Source organism: Microcebus murinus, chromosome 5, assembly GCF_040939455.1.
Source record: "Microcebus murinus isolate Inina chromosome 5, M.murinus_Inina_mat1.0, whole genome shotgun sequence".
Taxonomy (NCBI): Eukaryota; Metazoa; Chordata; class Mammalia; order Primates; family Cheirogaleidae; genus Microcebus; species Microcebus murinus.
The window spans coordinates 113,920,657-113,936,031 of record NC_134108.1 but is presented as its reverse complement, the minus strand read 5'-3'; the positions used below and the strand labels follow the sequence as shown (position 1 = coordinate 113,936,031).

The window sequence follows — 15,375 nt, the reverse complement described above, 5'->3', positions numbered from 1 at the left end:
ACCCGAGGGGGGAGGCTGGGAGAGGGCAACGCACCCGACCTTAACATTGGTGCCCCCACAATATGCTGGAGCAACATGAGAGGTAAATGAATAAGAACACGGGGGGGGAGGGGGGCACGGGCAACACATGTCACCTTAAAACTTGGACTCCCATCATCTGCTTGAAAAGAGAGAGAAAAGAAAATGCAATAATAGAGATAAGAGACACTTTTTAAAAATAATGAATCCGGCCGGGCGCTGTGGCTCACGCCTGTAATCCTAGCTCTTGGGAGGCCGAGGCGGGCGGATTGCTCAAGGTCAGGAGTTCAAAACCAGCCTGAGCAAGAGCGAGACCCCGTCTCTACTATAAATAGAAAGAAATTAATTGGCCAACTGATATATATATAAAAAATTAGCGGGGCATGGTGGCGCATGCCTGCAGTCCCAGCTACCCTGGAGGCTGAGGCAGAAGGATCACTCGAGCCCAGGAGTTTGAAGTTGCTGTGAGCTAGGCTGACGCCACGGCACTCAGTCTAGCCTGGGCAACAAACCGAGACTCTGTCTCAAAAAAAAAAAAAAAAAAATGAATCCGTAGAGAAAAGTAAAAGGAGGCCTGTGGAGCAGGTCTGGGTGTGACTCCGGATCCCCGAACATCAGGTGCCACCACCAAAGATTCCTACGTGTAGCCCATAGAACCCCAAAAGCAACGGGACGAGTTCTGGTCACATACTCCCTCAAAATGACATCCAGGCCTTCTTCTGGAACTCCCTCCCCTCTCAGACTCTCAAGGTTTCCTCCGGCGTGTCGGCTCCCACAGAGCAGACCTTTGGTCTGAGACCTGACTGTCCAGAAGCCACGCATGCTGCCGCGTGGCGGCGGTGTCACGGCTCGGGACAAGAGGAGGCCCCACGGTGCGGGCTGGGGCGCCAGGCACCGCGGCGGGCGCTGAGGGTGGGGGTCACCCCCACCCCGGGCCGCCCCCGCACTCCCAGAAACGCCACAGAACCAGAGGCAAAAAAAAAAAAAAAAGAAGAAGAAGCCTATGGCACCCGGTATTCCCGGGCGGTCTCCCATCCAAGTTCTAACCAGGCCCGACCCTGCTTAGCTTCCGAGACCAGACGGGATCGGGCGCGTTCGGGGTGGTGTGGTCGTGGACGGCGGAGGGCGCCCCTGCCCCGCTCAAGAAGCCGAGCCTCTCTGCGCTTCCCCGCCGCCTCCTCCCGCCCCAGGCCCCGCGCCGGGCCGGGCCTGTTGAGTTCGCCGGCCGGGTCCCGTGGGCTCCGAGGGACGAGGGACGGGGTGACAGGCGGGGCGGGCAGGGAGCGGCGGGCCGGGGTTGGGGGCTGTCTCTCTATACACACACACTCACACTCACACTCACTCACTCACTCACACTCACACAAGATGCGCCTCCACGGCTGGACCCGCCAAGGTGGAGACCTTCCAGCCCCCCTCCTCTCCTCGCCTGGCCTCCTTCACCTCCCCGCCCCCCACCCCCAGCGCGCCTCCGGGGCCGCTGACTGCGCACGGGCGGGGGCGCTCGCCCTTTGACCCCAGCCAGGGGCCGCCCTCCCCCACAACCCCTTTCAGCTGTGCCCCCCACCCTGTGGCCCGCGGCCGCCTATTCCCCCGGGCCAGGGCTGGGGCACAGCGCACGGGGGAGGGGAGCCAGTGTATGGGGCGTCTCTCTCTCTGGGGATGTGTCCCATGGGTGGGGTGGGGTGGCGTGGTTTGTGGGGCGCTGAAGAAATCAGTCCCCTCCATCTCCTCCCTCTGGAAAACACCCAAGCCCTTGGAGAACTGCCCGCACCGCTACCGTGGGGGCCGGGACCCTCCTCTGTGTCCTCCTGTGGCCCAGTCCAAGGGGCCTGGGCCTGGCCGGGGCTGCATTGGACCCCAACCACCCTGGCGTGTGGACTCGCTAAAAATCGGCGATTAGATATTGGATTCCAGCGTCATTGAGGTCATTTCACTAATGAGTGCACCGCAAAGAGTTTCCTAATCCATCTGTGAGGGTGGCAACCGAAAGAGAATTTTAGAGCTGACAGAATAGGCGAGGAAAGGCATAGGAGATTTCCACACCCAGTAAGGAAGCCTTTTCCGAAATGGAAGAAAGAAAGGAGCAAACAGAGACACCGGTAGCCCCCCGCCCGGATGAGAGTCTGCCCCCGAGAGAAAGTACCCTGACCAGGTTCTCCCGTGGGTGGGTGGCGAGCTAGCGGCATTCAGAAGAGCGAGGCCCGCAGTCTGTGCAGAAGACACCTGCACTCGGGTGTGTGTGGCGGCACAATTCACAAGCAGCTCCAGATGTTAATCCAAGGAGAAGCCAGGGAGTTCCCAACGCCCCAGGTGTCCTCAGCCCACGACTGGCTGCTGTGGGAATGCGAAGCCCGGCTCCTTGTCTCAGAGCGGGGCAACCAGGAGGTGTGATGTCCACCCCGGGGTTCCCAGGAGGATCAGGCTGAAGCTGGGACTTGGCCTGAAAGTGTCCCCTCGCATGGCCACCCCCTTCCCCTTCCTGCTCCTCTACTCCTGGTGCCCCTCCATCCAGGGGCCAGACCTTAAAGAGTCACCCGCAAGAGAATCCTGGTCCCAAAGGAGCCTTCTGGGGGACCCCTGCTGAGAGAGGTTGTGGGCATGGCCCGCTGGGGCTCTGCCCGACCCAGGGCTGAGAGATGCAACCTCCCAGCTCTGGGTCCCTGCAGGAAGTGTTGGCAAGCACAGGGCCAGTCCTCCAAAGGCCCAGGTGCAGGGAGCCCAGGCCAAGCAGCCTGTGGAAGAAGCCACATGCTGTGCCACCCCGGGGAACACGACTGCAGGCCATGGCCCTTCCCACCTCCTCCTCCTCCTCCTCCTCCTCCTCCTCCTCCTCCCACCCCGCCCCCGCCCCCGCCCCCACATGGCACAGGGCCCAGAGACACCTCAGACACTTGCTACCCAAAGTGCAAAGGGCATCAGTTGCTCCTCCAAACCCCCCCCAGCCCAGCAGACCGCATTGTCCAGCCAGCCCCCGGGCCTCCCTGGGGTGCCCAGCACAAAAGTGCAGACACCCACCGGACCCTCCATCTCAGTTTTCGGATGTTTTTGCCACTCTAAGGACCCGCAGGCCAGCTGGGCCTTCTGGCAGGACAGAGAGCCCCGGAATCCGACGTGGAGAGCTGGGTGTACGTCCCCATGAGGAGGCGGTCCCCACCTCCGCGGCTATCCCCTTGCGGGGAGCGGCAGCCGCGGGGCCTCAGAGAAGACACCAGGCTGGGCCCCCACGGCACAGCGGGAGCACGTCCCCCGCAGGCCACTTAGCCACGGCGGCCAGCCGGCGGACGGTTGGGTTGCGCGAGACGCTGCGGCCGCCCTGCTACCGGGTTCCTGGGAGGGCGTCCTGGAACCAGCGTCCACACCAAGCCCTTGGAAGGCCCAGGCGACGGAGGAGCCCCGTCAGGCAGGGGCCGAGGACGGTGACGGCCCGGGCGGGGAGGAGCGTGTCAGGCAGGGGCAGAGGACGGTGACAGGTGACGGCCCGGGCGGGGAGGAGCGTGTCAGGCAGGGGCAGAGGACGGTGACAGGTGACAGGCCGGGCGGGAAGGAGTCAGTCAGGCAGGGGCCGTGGAGGAGACGGGCTGGGTAAGGGTTAGGGGTAGAGTCAGGGCACAAGTCACAATCGCAAAGACCTGGAAGCCACCCGAGTGCCCATCGACCCACGAGTGGGTAAATAAAATGTGGCGCGTGGACACCACGGAGTGCTATTCGGCTATGAGGAGCAGCGGTGAGGGGGCACCTCTCGTGGTTCTCCTGGCCAGAGCTGGAACCCGTTCCAGTAAGCCAAGTATCCCAAGAATGGACACACGAGCACCACGTGCTCGCGCTCACCAGCAAATGGGTACGAACCGATGGACACCTAAGTGGACACAGAGGAATCACCTTCTTCGGGTGGGTGTCGGGCGGGTGGGGGGAGGGGATGGGCATACACATCCATTAGGAATGGGGTGGGTGCGCACCGACTGGGGGATGGGCGCACTTGAAGCTCTGACCCGAGGGGGGAGGCTGGGAGAGGGCAACGCACCCGACCTTAACATTGGTGCCCCCACAATATGCTGGAGCAACATGAGAGGTAAATGAATAAGAACACGGGGGGGGAGGGGGGCACGGGCAACACATGTCACCTTAAAACTTGGACTCCCATCATCTGCTTGAAAAGAGAGAGAAAAGAAAATGCAATAATAGAGATAAGAGACACTTTTTAAAAATAATGAATCCGGCCGGGCGCTGTGGCTCACGCCTGTAATCCTAGCTCTTGGGAGGCCGAGGCGGGCGGATTGCTCAAGGTCAGGAGTTCAAAACCAGCCTGAGCAAGAGCGAGACCCCGTCTCTACTATAAATAGAAAGAAATTAATTGGCCAACTGATATATATATAAAAAATTAGCGGGGCATGGTGGCGCATGCCTGCAGTCCCAGCTACCCTGGAGGCTGAGGCAGAAGGATCACTCGAGCCCAGGAGTTTGAAGTTGCTGTGAGCTAGGCTGACGCCACGGCACTCAGTCTAGCCTGGGCAACAAACCGAGACTCTGTCTCAAAAAAAAAAAAAAAAAAATGAATCCGTAGAGAAAAGTAAAAGGAGGCCTGTGGAGCAGGTCTGGGTGTGACTCCGGATCCCCGAACATCAGGTGCCACCACCAAAGATTCCTACGTGTAGCCCATAGAACCCCAAAAGCAACGGGACGAGTTCTGGTCACATACTCCCTCAAAATGACATCCAGGCCTTCTTCTGGAACTCCCTCCCCTCTCAGACTCTCAAGGTTTCCTCCGGCGTGTCGGCTCCCACAGAGCAGACCTTTGGTCTGAGACCTGACTGTCCAGAAGCCACGCATGCTGCCGCGTGGCGGCGGTGTCACGGCTCGGGACAAGAGGAGGCCCCACGGTGCGGGCTGGGGCGCCAGGCACCGCGGCGGGCGCTGAGGGTGGGGGTCACCCCCACCCCGGGCCGCCCCCGCACTCCCAGAAACGCCACAGAACCAGAGGCAAAAAAAAAAAAAAAAGAAGAAGAAGCCTATGGCACCCGGTATTCCCGGGCGGTCTCCCATCCAAGTTCTAACCAGGCCCGACCCTGCTTAGCTTCCGAGACCAGACGGGATCGGGCGCGTTCGGGGTGGTGTGGTCGTGGACGGCGGAGGGCGCCCCTGCCCCGCTCAAGAAGCCGAGCCTCTCTGCGCGCTTCCCCGCCGCCTCCTCCCGCCACAGGCCCCGCGCCGGGCCGGGCCTGTTGAGTTCGCCGGCCGGGTCCCGTGGGCTCCGAGGGACGGGGTGACAGGCGGGGCGGGCAGGGAGCGGCGGGCCGGGGTTGGGGGCTGTCTCTCTATACACACACACTCACACTCACACTCACTCACTCACTCACACTCACACAAGATGCGCCTCCACGGCTGGACCCGCCAAGGTGGAGACCTTCCAGCCCCCCTCCTCTCCTCGCCTGGCCTCCTTCACCTCCCCGCCCCCCACCCCCAGCGCGCCTCCGGGGCCGCTGACTGCGCACGGGCGGGGGCGCTCGCCCTTTGACCCCAGCCAGGGGCCGCCCTCCCCCACAACCCCTTTCAGCTGTGCCCCCCACCCTGTGGCCCGGCGGCCGCCTATTCCCCCGGGCCAGGGCTGGGGCACAGCGCACGGGGGAGGGGAGCCAGTGTATGGGGCGTCTCTCTCTCTGGGGATGTGTCCCATGGGTGGGGTGGGGTGGCGTGGTTTGTGGGGCGCTGAAGAAATCAGTCCCCTCCATCTCCTCCCTCTGGAAAACACCCAAGCCCTTGGAGAACTGCCCGCACCGCTACCGTGGGGGCCGGGACCCTCCTCTGTGTCCTCCTGTGGCCCAGTCCAAGGGGCCTGGGCCTGGCCGGGGCTGCATTGGACCCCAACCACCCTGGCGTGTGGACTCGCTAAAAATCGGCGATTAGATATTGGATTCCAGCGTCATTGAGGTCATTTCACTAATGAGTGCACCGCAAAGAGTTTCCTAATCCATCTGTGAGGGTGGCAACCGAAAGAGAATTTTAGAGCTGACAGAATAGGCGAGGAAAGGCATAGGAGATTTCCACACCCAGTAAGGAAGCCTTTTCCGAAATGGAAGAAAGAAAGGAGCAAACAGAGACACCGGTAGCCCCCCGCCCGGATGAGAGTCTGCCCCCGAGAGAAAGTACCCTGACCAGGTTCTCCCGTGGGTGGGTGGCGAGCTAGCGGCATTCAGAAGAGCGAGGCCCGCAGTCTGTGCAGAAGACACCTGCACTCGGGTGTGTGTGGCGGCACAATTCACAAGCAGCTCCAGATGTTAATCCAAGGAGAAGCCAGGGAGTTCCCAACGCCCCAGGTGTCCTCAGCCCACGACTGGCTGCTGTGGGAATGCGAAGCCCGGCTCCTTGTCTCAGAGCGGGGCAACCAGGAGGTGTGATGTCCACCCCGGGGTTCCCAGGAGGATCAGGCTGAAGCTGGGACTTGGCCTGAAAGTGTCCCCTCGCATGGCCACCCCCTTCCCCTTCCTGCTCCTCTACTCCTGGTGCCCCTCCATCCAGGGGCCAGACCTTAAAGAGTCACCCGCAAGAGAATCCTGGTCCCAAAGGAGCCTTCTGGGGGACCCGTGCTGAGAGAGGTTGTGGGCATGGCCCGCTGGGGCTCTGCCCGACCCAGGGCTGAGAGATGCAACCTCCCAGCTCTGGGTCCCTGCAGGAAGTGTTGGCAAGCACAGGGCCAGTCCTCCAAAGGCCCAGGTGCAGGGAGCCCAGGCCAAGCAGCCTGTGGAAGAAGCCACATGCTGTGCCACCCCGGGGAACACGACTGCAGGCCATGGCCCTTCCCACCTCCTCCTCCTCCTCCTCCTCCTCCTCCTCCTCCTCCCACCCCGCCCCCGCCCCCGCCCCCACATGGCACAGGGCCCAGAGACACCTCAGACACTTGCTACCCAAAGTGCAAAGGGCATCAGTTGCTCCTCCAAACCCCCCCCAGCCCAGCAGACCGCATTGTCCAGCCAGCCCCCGGGCCTCCCTGGGGTGCCCAGCACAAAAGTGCAGACACCCACCGGACCCTCCATCTCAGTTTTCGGATGTTTTTGCCACTCTAAGGACCCGCAGGCCAGCTGGGCCTTCTGGCAGGACAGAGAGCCCCGGAATCCGACGTGGAGAGCTGGGTGTACGTCCCCATGAGGAGGCGGTCCCCACCTCCGCGGCTATCCCCTTGCGGGGAGCGGCAGCCGCGGGGCCTCAGAGAAGACACCAGGCTGGGCCCCCACGGCACAGCGGGAGCACGTCCCCCGCAGGCCACTTAGCCACGGCGGCCAGCCGGCGGACGGTTGGGTTGCGCGAGACGCTGCGGCCGCCCTGCTACCGGGTTCCTGGGAGGGCGTCCTGGAACCAGCGTCCACACCAAGCCCTTGGAAGGCCCAGGCGACGGAGGAGCCCCGTCAGGCAGGGGCCGAGGACGGTGACGGCCCGGGCGGGGAGGAGCGTGTCAGGCAGGGGCAGAGGACGGTGACAGGTGACGGCCCGGGCGGGGAGGAGCGTGTCAGGCAGGGGCAGAGGACGGTGACAGGTGACAGGCCGGGCGGGAAGGAGTCAGTCAGGCAGGGGCCGTGGAGGAGACGGGCTGGGTAAGGGTTAGGGGTAGAGTCAGGGCACAAGTCACAATCGCAAAGACCTGGAAGCCACCCGAGTGCCCATCGACCCACGAGTGGGTAAATAAAATGTGGCGCGTGGACACCACGGAGTGCTATTCGGCTATGAGGAGCAGCGGTGAGGGGGCACCTCTCGTGGTTCTCCTGGCCAGAGCTGGAACCCGTTCCAGTAAGCCAAGTATCCCAAGAATGGACACACGAGCACCACGTGCTCGCGCTCACCAGCAAATGGGTACGAACCGATGGACACCTAAGTGGACACAGAGGAATCACCTTCTTCGGGTGGGTGTCGGGCGGGTGGGGGGAGGGGATGGGCGTACACATCCATTAGGAATGGGGTGGGTGCGCACCGACTGGGGGATGGGCGCACTTGAAGCTCTGACCCGAGGGGGGAGGCTGGGAGAGGGCAACGCACCCGACCTTAACATTGGTGCCCCCACAATATGCTGGAGCAACATGAGAGGTAAATGAATAAGAACACGGGGGGGGAGGGGGGCACGGGCAACACATGTCACCTTAAAACTTGGACTCCCATCATCTGCTTGAAAAGAGAGAGAAAAGAAAATGCAATAATAGAGATAAGAGACACTTTTTAAAAATAATGAATCCGGCCGGGCGCTGTGGCTCACGCCTGTAATCCTAGCTCTTGGGAGGCCGAGGCGGGCGGATTGCTCAAGGTCAGGAGTTCAAAACCAGCCTGAGCAAGAGCGAGACCCCGTCTCTACTATAAATAGAAAGAAATTAATTGGCCAACTGATATATATATAAAAAATTAGCGGGGCATGGTGGCGCATGCCTGCAGTCCCAGCTACCCTGGAGGCTGAGGCAGAAGGATCACTCGAGCCCAGGAGTTTGAAGTTGCTGTGAGCTAGGCTGACGCCACGGCACTCAGTCTAGCCTGGGCAACAAACCGAGACTCTGTCTCAAAAAAAAAAAAAAAAAAATGAATCCGTAGAGAAAAGTAAAAGGAGGCCTGTGGAGCAGGTCTGGGTGTGACTCCGGATCCCCGAACATCAGGTGCCACCACCAAAGATTCCTACGTGTAGCCCATAGAACCCCAAAAGCAACGGGACGAGTTCTGGTCACATACTCCCTCAAAATGACATCCAGGCCTTCTTCTGGAACTCCCTCCCCTCTCAGACTCTCAAGGTTTCCTCCGGCGTGTCGGCTCCCACAGAGCAGACCTTTGGTCTGAGACCTGACTGTCCAGAAGCCACGCATGCTGCCGCGTGGCGGCGGTGTCACGGCTCGGGACAAGAGGAGGCCCCACGGTGCGGGCTGGGGCGCCAGGCACCGCGGCGGGCGCTGAGGGTGGGGGTCACCCCCACCCCGGGCCGCCCCCGCACTCCCAGAAACGCCACAGAACCAGAGGCAAAAAAAAAAAAAAAAGAAGAAGAAGCCTATGGCACCCGGTATTCCCGGGCGGTCTCCCATCCAAGTTCTAACCAGGCCCGACCCTGCTTAGCTTCCGAGACCAGACGGGATCGGGCGCGTTCGGGGTGGTGTGGTCGTGGACGGCGGAGGGCGCCCCTGCCCCGCTCAAGAAGCCGAGCCTCTCTGCGCTTCCCCGCCGCCTCCTCCCGCCCCAGGCCCCGCGCCGGGCCGGGCCTGTTGAGTTCGCCGGCCGGGTCCCGTGGGCTCCGAGGGACGAGGGACGGGGTGACAGGCGGGGCGGGCAGGGAGCGGCGGGCCGGGGTTGGGGGCTGTCTCTCTATACACACACACTCACACTCACACTCACTCACTCACTCACACTCACACAAGATGCGCCTCCACGGCTGGACCCGCCAAGGTGGAGACCTTCCAGCCCCCCTCCTCTCCTCGCCTGGCCTCCTTCACCTCCCCGCCCCCCACCCCCAGCGCGCCTCCGGGGCCGCTGACTGCGCACGGGCGGGGGCGCTCGCCCTTTGACCCCAGCCAGGGGCCGCCCTCCCCCACAACCCCTTTCAGCTGTGCCCCCCACCCTGTGGCCCGCGGCCGCCTATTCCCCCGGGCCAGGGCTGGGGCACAGCGCACGGGGGAGGGGAGCCAGTGTATGGGGCGTCTCTCTCTCTGGGGATGTGTCCCATGGGTGGGGTGGGGTGGCGTGGTTTGTGGGGCGCTGAAGAAATCAGTCCCCTCCATCTCCTCCCTCTGGAAAACACCCAAGCCCTTGGAGAACTGCCCGCACCGCTACCGTGGGGGCCGGGACCCTCCTCTGTGTCCTCCTGTGGCCCAGTCCAAGGGGCCTGGGCCTGGCCGGGGCTGCATTGGACCCCAACCACCCTGGCGTGTGGACTCGCTAAAAATCGGCGATTAGATATTGGATTCCAGCGTCATTGAGGTCATTTCACTAATGAGTGCACCGCAAAGAGTTTCCTAATCCATCTGTGAGGGTGGCAACCGAAAGAGAATTTTAGAGCTGACAGAATAGGCGAGGAAAGGCATAGGAGATTTCCACACCCAGTAAGGAAGCCTTTTCCGAAATGGAAGAAAGAAAGGAGCAAACAGAGACACCGGTAGCCCCCCGCCCGGATGAGAGTCTGCCCCCGAGAGAAAGTACCCTGACCAGGTTCTCCCGTGGGTGGGTGGCGAGCTAGCGGCATTCCGAAGAGCGAGGCCCGCAGTCTGTGCAGAAGACACCTGCACTCGGGTGTGTGTGGCGGCACAATTCACAAGCAGCTCCAGATGTTAATCCAAGGAGAAGCCAGGGAGTTCCCAACGCCCCAGGTGTCCTCAGCCCACGACTGGCTGCTGTGGGAATGCGAAGCCCGGCTCCTTGTCTCAGAGCGGGGCAACCAGGAGGTGTGATGTCCACCCCGGGGTTCCCAGGAGGATCAGGCTGAAGCTGGGACTTGGCCTGAAAGTGTCCCCTCGCATGGCCACCCCCTTCCCCTTCCTGCTCCTCTACTCCTGGTGCCCCTCCATCCAGGGGCCAGACCTTAAAGAGTCACCCGCAAGAGAATCCTGGTCCCAAAGGAGCCTTCTGGGGGACCCGTGCTGAGAGAGGTTGTGGGCATGGCCCGCTGGGGCTCTGCCCGACCCAGGGCTGAGAGATGCAACCTCCCAGCTCTGGGTCCCTGCAGGAAGTGTTGGCAAGCACAGGGCCAGTCCTCCAAAGGCCCAGGTGCAGGGAGCCCAGGCCAAGCAGCCTGTGGAAGAAGCCACATGCTGTGCCACCCCGGGGAACACGACTGCAGGCCACGGCCCTTCCCACCTCCTCCTCCTCCTCCTCCTCCTCCTCCATCTCCTCCTCCTCCCACCCCGCCCCCGCCCCCGCCCCCACATGGCACAGGGCCCAGAGACACCTCAGACACTTGCTACCCAAAGTGCAAAGGGCATCAGTTGCTCCTCCAAACCCCCCCCAGCCCAGCAGACCGCATTGTCCAGCCAGCCCCCGGGCCTCCCTGGGGTGCCCAGCACAAAAGTGCAGACACCCACCGGACCCTCCATCTCAGTTTTCGGATGTTTTTGCCACTCTAAGGACCCGCAGGCCAGCTGGGCCTTCTGGCAGGACAGAGAGCCCCGGAATCCGACGTGGAGAGCTGGGTGTACGTCCCCATGAGGAGGCGGTCCCCACCTCCGCGGCTATCCCCTTGCGGGGAGCGGCAGCCGCGGGGCCTCAGAGAAGACACCAGGCTGGGCCCCCACGGCACAGCGGGAGCACGTCCCCCGCAGGCCACTTAGCCACGGCGGCCAGCCGGCGGACGGTTGGGTTGCGCGAGACGCTGCGGCCGCCCTGCTACCGGGTTCCTGGGAGGGCGTCCTGGAACCAGCGTCCACACCAAGCCCTTGGAAGGCCCAGGCGACGGAGGAGCCCCGTCAGGCAGGGGCCGAGGACGGTGACGGCCCGGGCGGGGAGGAGCGTGTCAGGCAGGGGCAGAGGACGGTGACAGGTGACGGCCCGGGCGGGGAGGAGCGTGTCAGGCAGGGGCAGAGGACGGTGACGGTGACAGGTGACAGGCCGGGCGGGAAGGAGTCAGTCAGGCAGGGGCCGTGGAGGAGACGGGCTGGGTAAGGGTTAGGGTTAGAGTCAGGGCACAAGTCACAATCGCAAAGACCTGGAAGCCACCCGAGTGCCCATCGACCCACGAGTGGGTAAATAAAATGTGGCGCGTGGACACCACGGAGTGCTATTCGGCTATGAGGAGCAGCGGTGAGGGGGCACCTCTCGTGGTTCTCCTGGCCAGAGCTGGAACCCGTTCCAGTAAGCCAAGTATCCCAAGAATGGACACACGAGCACCACGTGCTCGCGCTCACCAGCAAATGGGTACGAACCGATGGACACCTAAGTGGACACAGAGGAATCACCTTCTTCGGGTGGGTGTCGGGCGGGTGGGGGGAGGGGATGGGCGTACACATCCATTAGGAATGGGGTGGGTGCGCACCGACTGGGGGATGGGCGCACTTGAAGCTCTGACCCGAGGGGGGAGGCTGGGAGAGGGCAATGCACCCGACCTTAACATTGGTGCCCCCACAATATGCTGGAGCAACATGAGAGGTAAATGAATAAGAACACGGGGGGGGAGGGGGGCACGGGCAACACATGTCACCTTAAAACTTGGACTCCCATCATCTGCTTGAAAAGAGAGAGAAAAGAAAATGCAATAATAGAGATAAGAGACACTTTTTAAAAATAATGAATCCGGCCGGGCGCTGTGGCTCACGCCTGTAATCCTAGCTCTTGGGAGGCCGAGGCGGGCGGATTGCTCAAGGTCAGGAGTTCAAAACCAGCCTGAGCAAGAGCGAGACCCCGTCTCTACTATAAATAGAAAGAAATTAATTGGCCAACTGATATATATATAAAAAATTAGCGGGGCATGGTGGCGCATGCCTGCAGTCCCAGCTACCCTGGAGGCTGAGGCAGAAGGATCACTCGAGCCCAGGAGTTTGAAGTTGCTGTGAGCTAGGCTGACGCCACGGCACTCAGTCTAGCCTGGGCAACAAACCGAGACTCTGTCTCAAAAAAAAAAAAAAAAAAATGAATCCGTAGAGAAAAGTAAAAGGAGGCCTGTGGAGCAGGTCTGGGTGTGACTCCGGATCCCCGAACATCAGGTGCCACCACCAAAGATTCCTACGTGTAGCCCATAGAACCCCAAAAGCAACGGGACGAGTTCTGGTCACATACTCCCTCAAAATGACATCCAGGCCTTCTTCTGGAACTCCCTCCCCTCTCAGACTCTCAAGGTTTCCTCCGGCGTGTCGGCTCCCACAGAGCAGACCTTTGGTCTGAGACCTGACTGTCCAGAAGCCACGCATGCTGCCGCGTGGCGGCGGTGTCACGGCTCGGGACAAGAGGAGGCCCCACGGTGCGGGCTGGGGCGCCAGGCACCGCGGCGGGCGCTGAGGGTGGGGGTCACCCCCACCCCGGGCCGCCCCCGCACTCCCAGAAACGCCACAGAACCAGAGGCAAAAAAAAAAAAAAAAAGAAGAAGAAGCCTATGGCACCCGGTATTCCCGGGCGGTCTCCCATCCAAGTTCTAACCAGGCCCGACCCTGCTTAGCTTCCGAGACCAGACGGGATCGGGCGCGTTCGGGGTGGTGTGGTCGTGGATGGCGGAGGGCGCCCCTGCCCCGCTCAAGAAGCCGAGCCTCTCTGCGCGCTTCCCCGCCGCCTCCTCCCGCCACAGGCCCCGCGCCGGGCCGGGCCTGTTGAGTTCGCCGGCCGGGTCCCGTGGGCTCCGAGGGACGGGGTGACAGGCGGGGCGGGCAGGGAGCGGCGGGCCGGGGTTGGGGGCTGTCTCTCTATACACACACACTCACACTCACACTCACTCACTCACTCACACTCACACAAGATGCGCCTCCACGGCTGGACCCGCCAAGGTGGAGACCTTCCAGCCCCCCTCCTCTCCTCGCCTGGCCTCCTTCACCTCCCCGCCCCCCACCCCCAGCGCGCCTCCGGGGCCGCTGACTGCGCACGGGCGGGGGCGCTCGCCCTTTGACCCCAGCCAGGGGCCACCCTCCCCCACAACCCCTTTCAGCTGTGCCCCCCACCCTGTGGCCCGCGGCCGCCTATTCCCCCGGGCCAGGGCTGGGGCACAGCGCACGGGGGAGGGGAGCCAGTGTATGGGGCGTCCCTCTCTCTGGGGATGTGTCCCATGGGTGGGGTGGGGTGGCGTGGTTTGTGGGGCGCTGAAGAAATCAGTCCCCTCCATCTCCTCCCTCTGGAAAACACCCAAGTCCTTGGAGAACTGCCCGCACCGCTACCGTGGGGGCCGGGACCCTCCTCTGTGTCCTCCTGTGGCCCAGTCCAAGGGGCCTGGGCCTGGCCGGGGCTGCATTGGACCCCAACCACCCTGGCGTGTGGACTCGCTAAAAATCGGCGATTAGATATTGGATTCCAGCGTCATTGAGGTCATTTCACTAATGAGTGCACCGCAAAGAGTTTCCTAATCCATCTGTGAGGGTGGCAACCGAAAGAGAATTTTAGAGCTGACAGAATAGGCGAGGAAAGGCATAGGAGATTTCCACACCCAGTAAGGAAGCCTTTTCCGAAATGGAAGAAAGAAAGGAGCAAACAGAGACACCGGTAGCCCCCCGCCCGGATGAGAGTCTGCCCCCGAGAGAAAGTACCCTGACCAGGTTCTCCCGTGGGTGGGTGGCGAGCTAGCGGCATTCAGAAGAGCGAGGCCCGCAGTCTGTGCAGAAGACACCTGCACTCGGGTGTGTGTGGCGGCACAATTCACAAGCAGCTCCAGATGTTAATCCAAGGAGAAGCCAGGGAGTTCCCAACGCCCCAGGTGTCCTCAGCCCACGACTGGCTGCTGTGGGAATGCGAAGCCCGGCTCCTTGTCTCAGAGCGGGGCAACCAGGAGGTGTGATGTCCACCCCGGGGTTCCCAGGAGGATCAGGCTGAAGCTGGGACTTGGCCTGAAAGTGTCCCCTCGCATGGCCACCCCCTTCCCCTTCCTGCTCCTCTACTCCTGGTGCCCCTCCATCCAGGGGCCAGACCTTAAAGAGTCACCCGCAAGAGAATCCTGGTCCCAAAGGAGCCTTCTGGGGGACCCCTGCTGAGAGAGGTTGTGGGCATGGCCCGCTGGGGCTCTGCCCGACCCAGGGCTGAGAGATGCAACCTCCCAGCTCTGGGTCCCTGCAGGAAGTGTTGGCAAGCACAGGGCCAGTCCTCCAAAGGCCCAGGTGCAGGGAGCCCAGGCCAAGCAGCCTGTGGAAGAAGCCACATGCTGTGCCACCCCGGGGAACACGACTGCAGGCCATGGCCCTTCCCACCTCCTCCTCCTCCTCCTCCTCCTCCTCCTCCCACCCCGCCCCCGCCCCCGCCCCCACATGGCACAGGGCCCAGAGACACCTCAGACACTTGCTACCCAAAGTGCAAAGGGCATCAGTTGCTCCTCCAAACCCCCCCCAGCCCAGCAGACCGCATTGTCCAGCCAGCCCCCGGGCCTCCCTGGGGTGCCCAGCACAAAAGTGCAGACACCCACCGGACCCTCCATCTCAGTTTTCGGATGTTTTTGCCACTCTAAGGACCCGCAGGCCAGCTGGGCCTTCTGGCAGGACAGAGAGCCCCGGAATCCGACGTGGAGAGCTGGGTGTACGTCCCCATGAGGAGGCGGTCCCCACCTCCGCGGCTATCCCCTTGCGGGGAGCGGCAGCCGCGGGGCCTCAGAGAAGACACCAGGCTGGGCCCCCACGGCACAGCGGGAGCACGTCCCCCGCAGGCCACTTAGCCACGGCGGCCAGCCGGCGGACGGTTGGGTTGCGCGAGACGCTGCGGCCGCCCTGCTACCGGGTTCCTGGGAGGGCGTCCTGG

At 62.6% G+C, this 15,375-nt stretch overlaps 4 pseudogenes; all 4 read right to left on the bottom strand.

The window, feature by feature from the left end:
* Positions 1-1,016: 1,016 nt before the first annotated feature.
* On the bottom strand, positions 1,017-1,135 carry LOC142871114 (uncharacterized; annotated as a pseudogene).
* A 3,886-nt stretch (positions 1,136-5,021) lies between these two features.
* On the bottom strand, positions 5,022-5,140 carry LOC142871113 (uncharacterized; annotated as a pseudogene).
* Positions 5,141-9,022: 3,882 nt separating this feature from the next.
* LOC142871112 (uncharacterized) lies at positions 9,023-9,141 on the bottom strand (annotated as a pseudogene).
* A 3,899-nt stretch (positions 9,142-13,040) lies between these two features.
* On the bottom strand, positions 13,041-13,159 carry LOC142871135 (uncharacterized; annotated as a pseudogene).
* Positions 13,160-15,375: the final 2,216 nt, after the last annotated feature.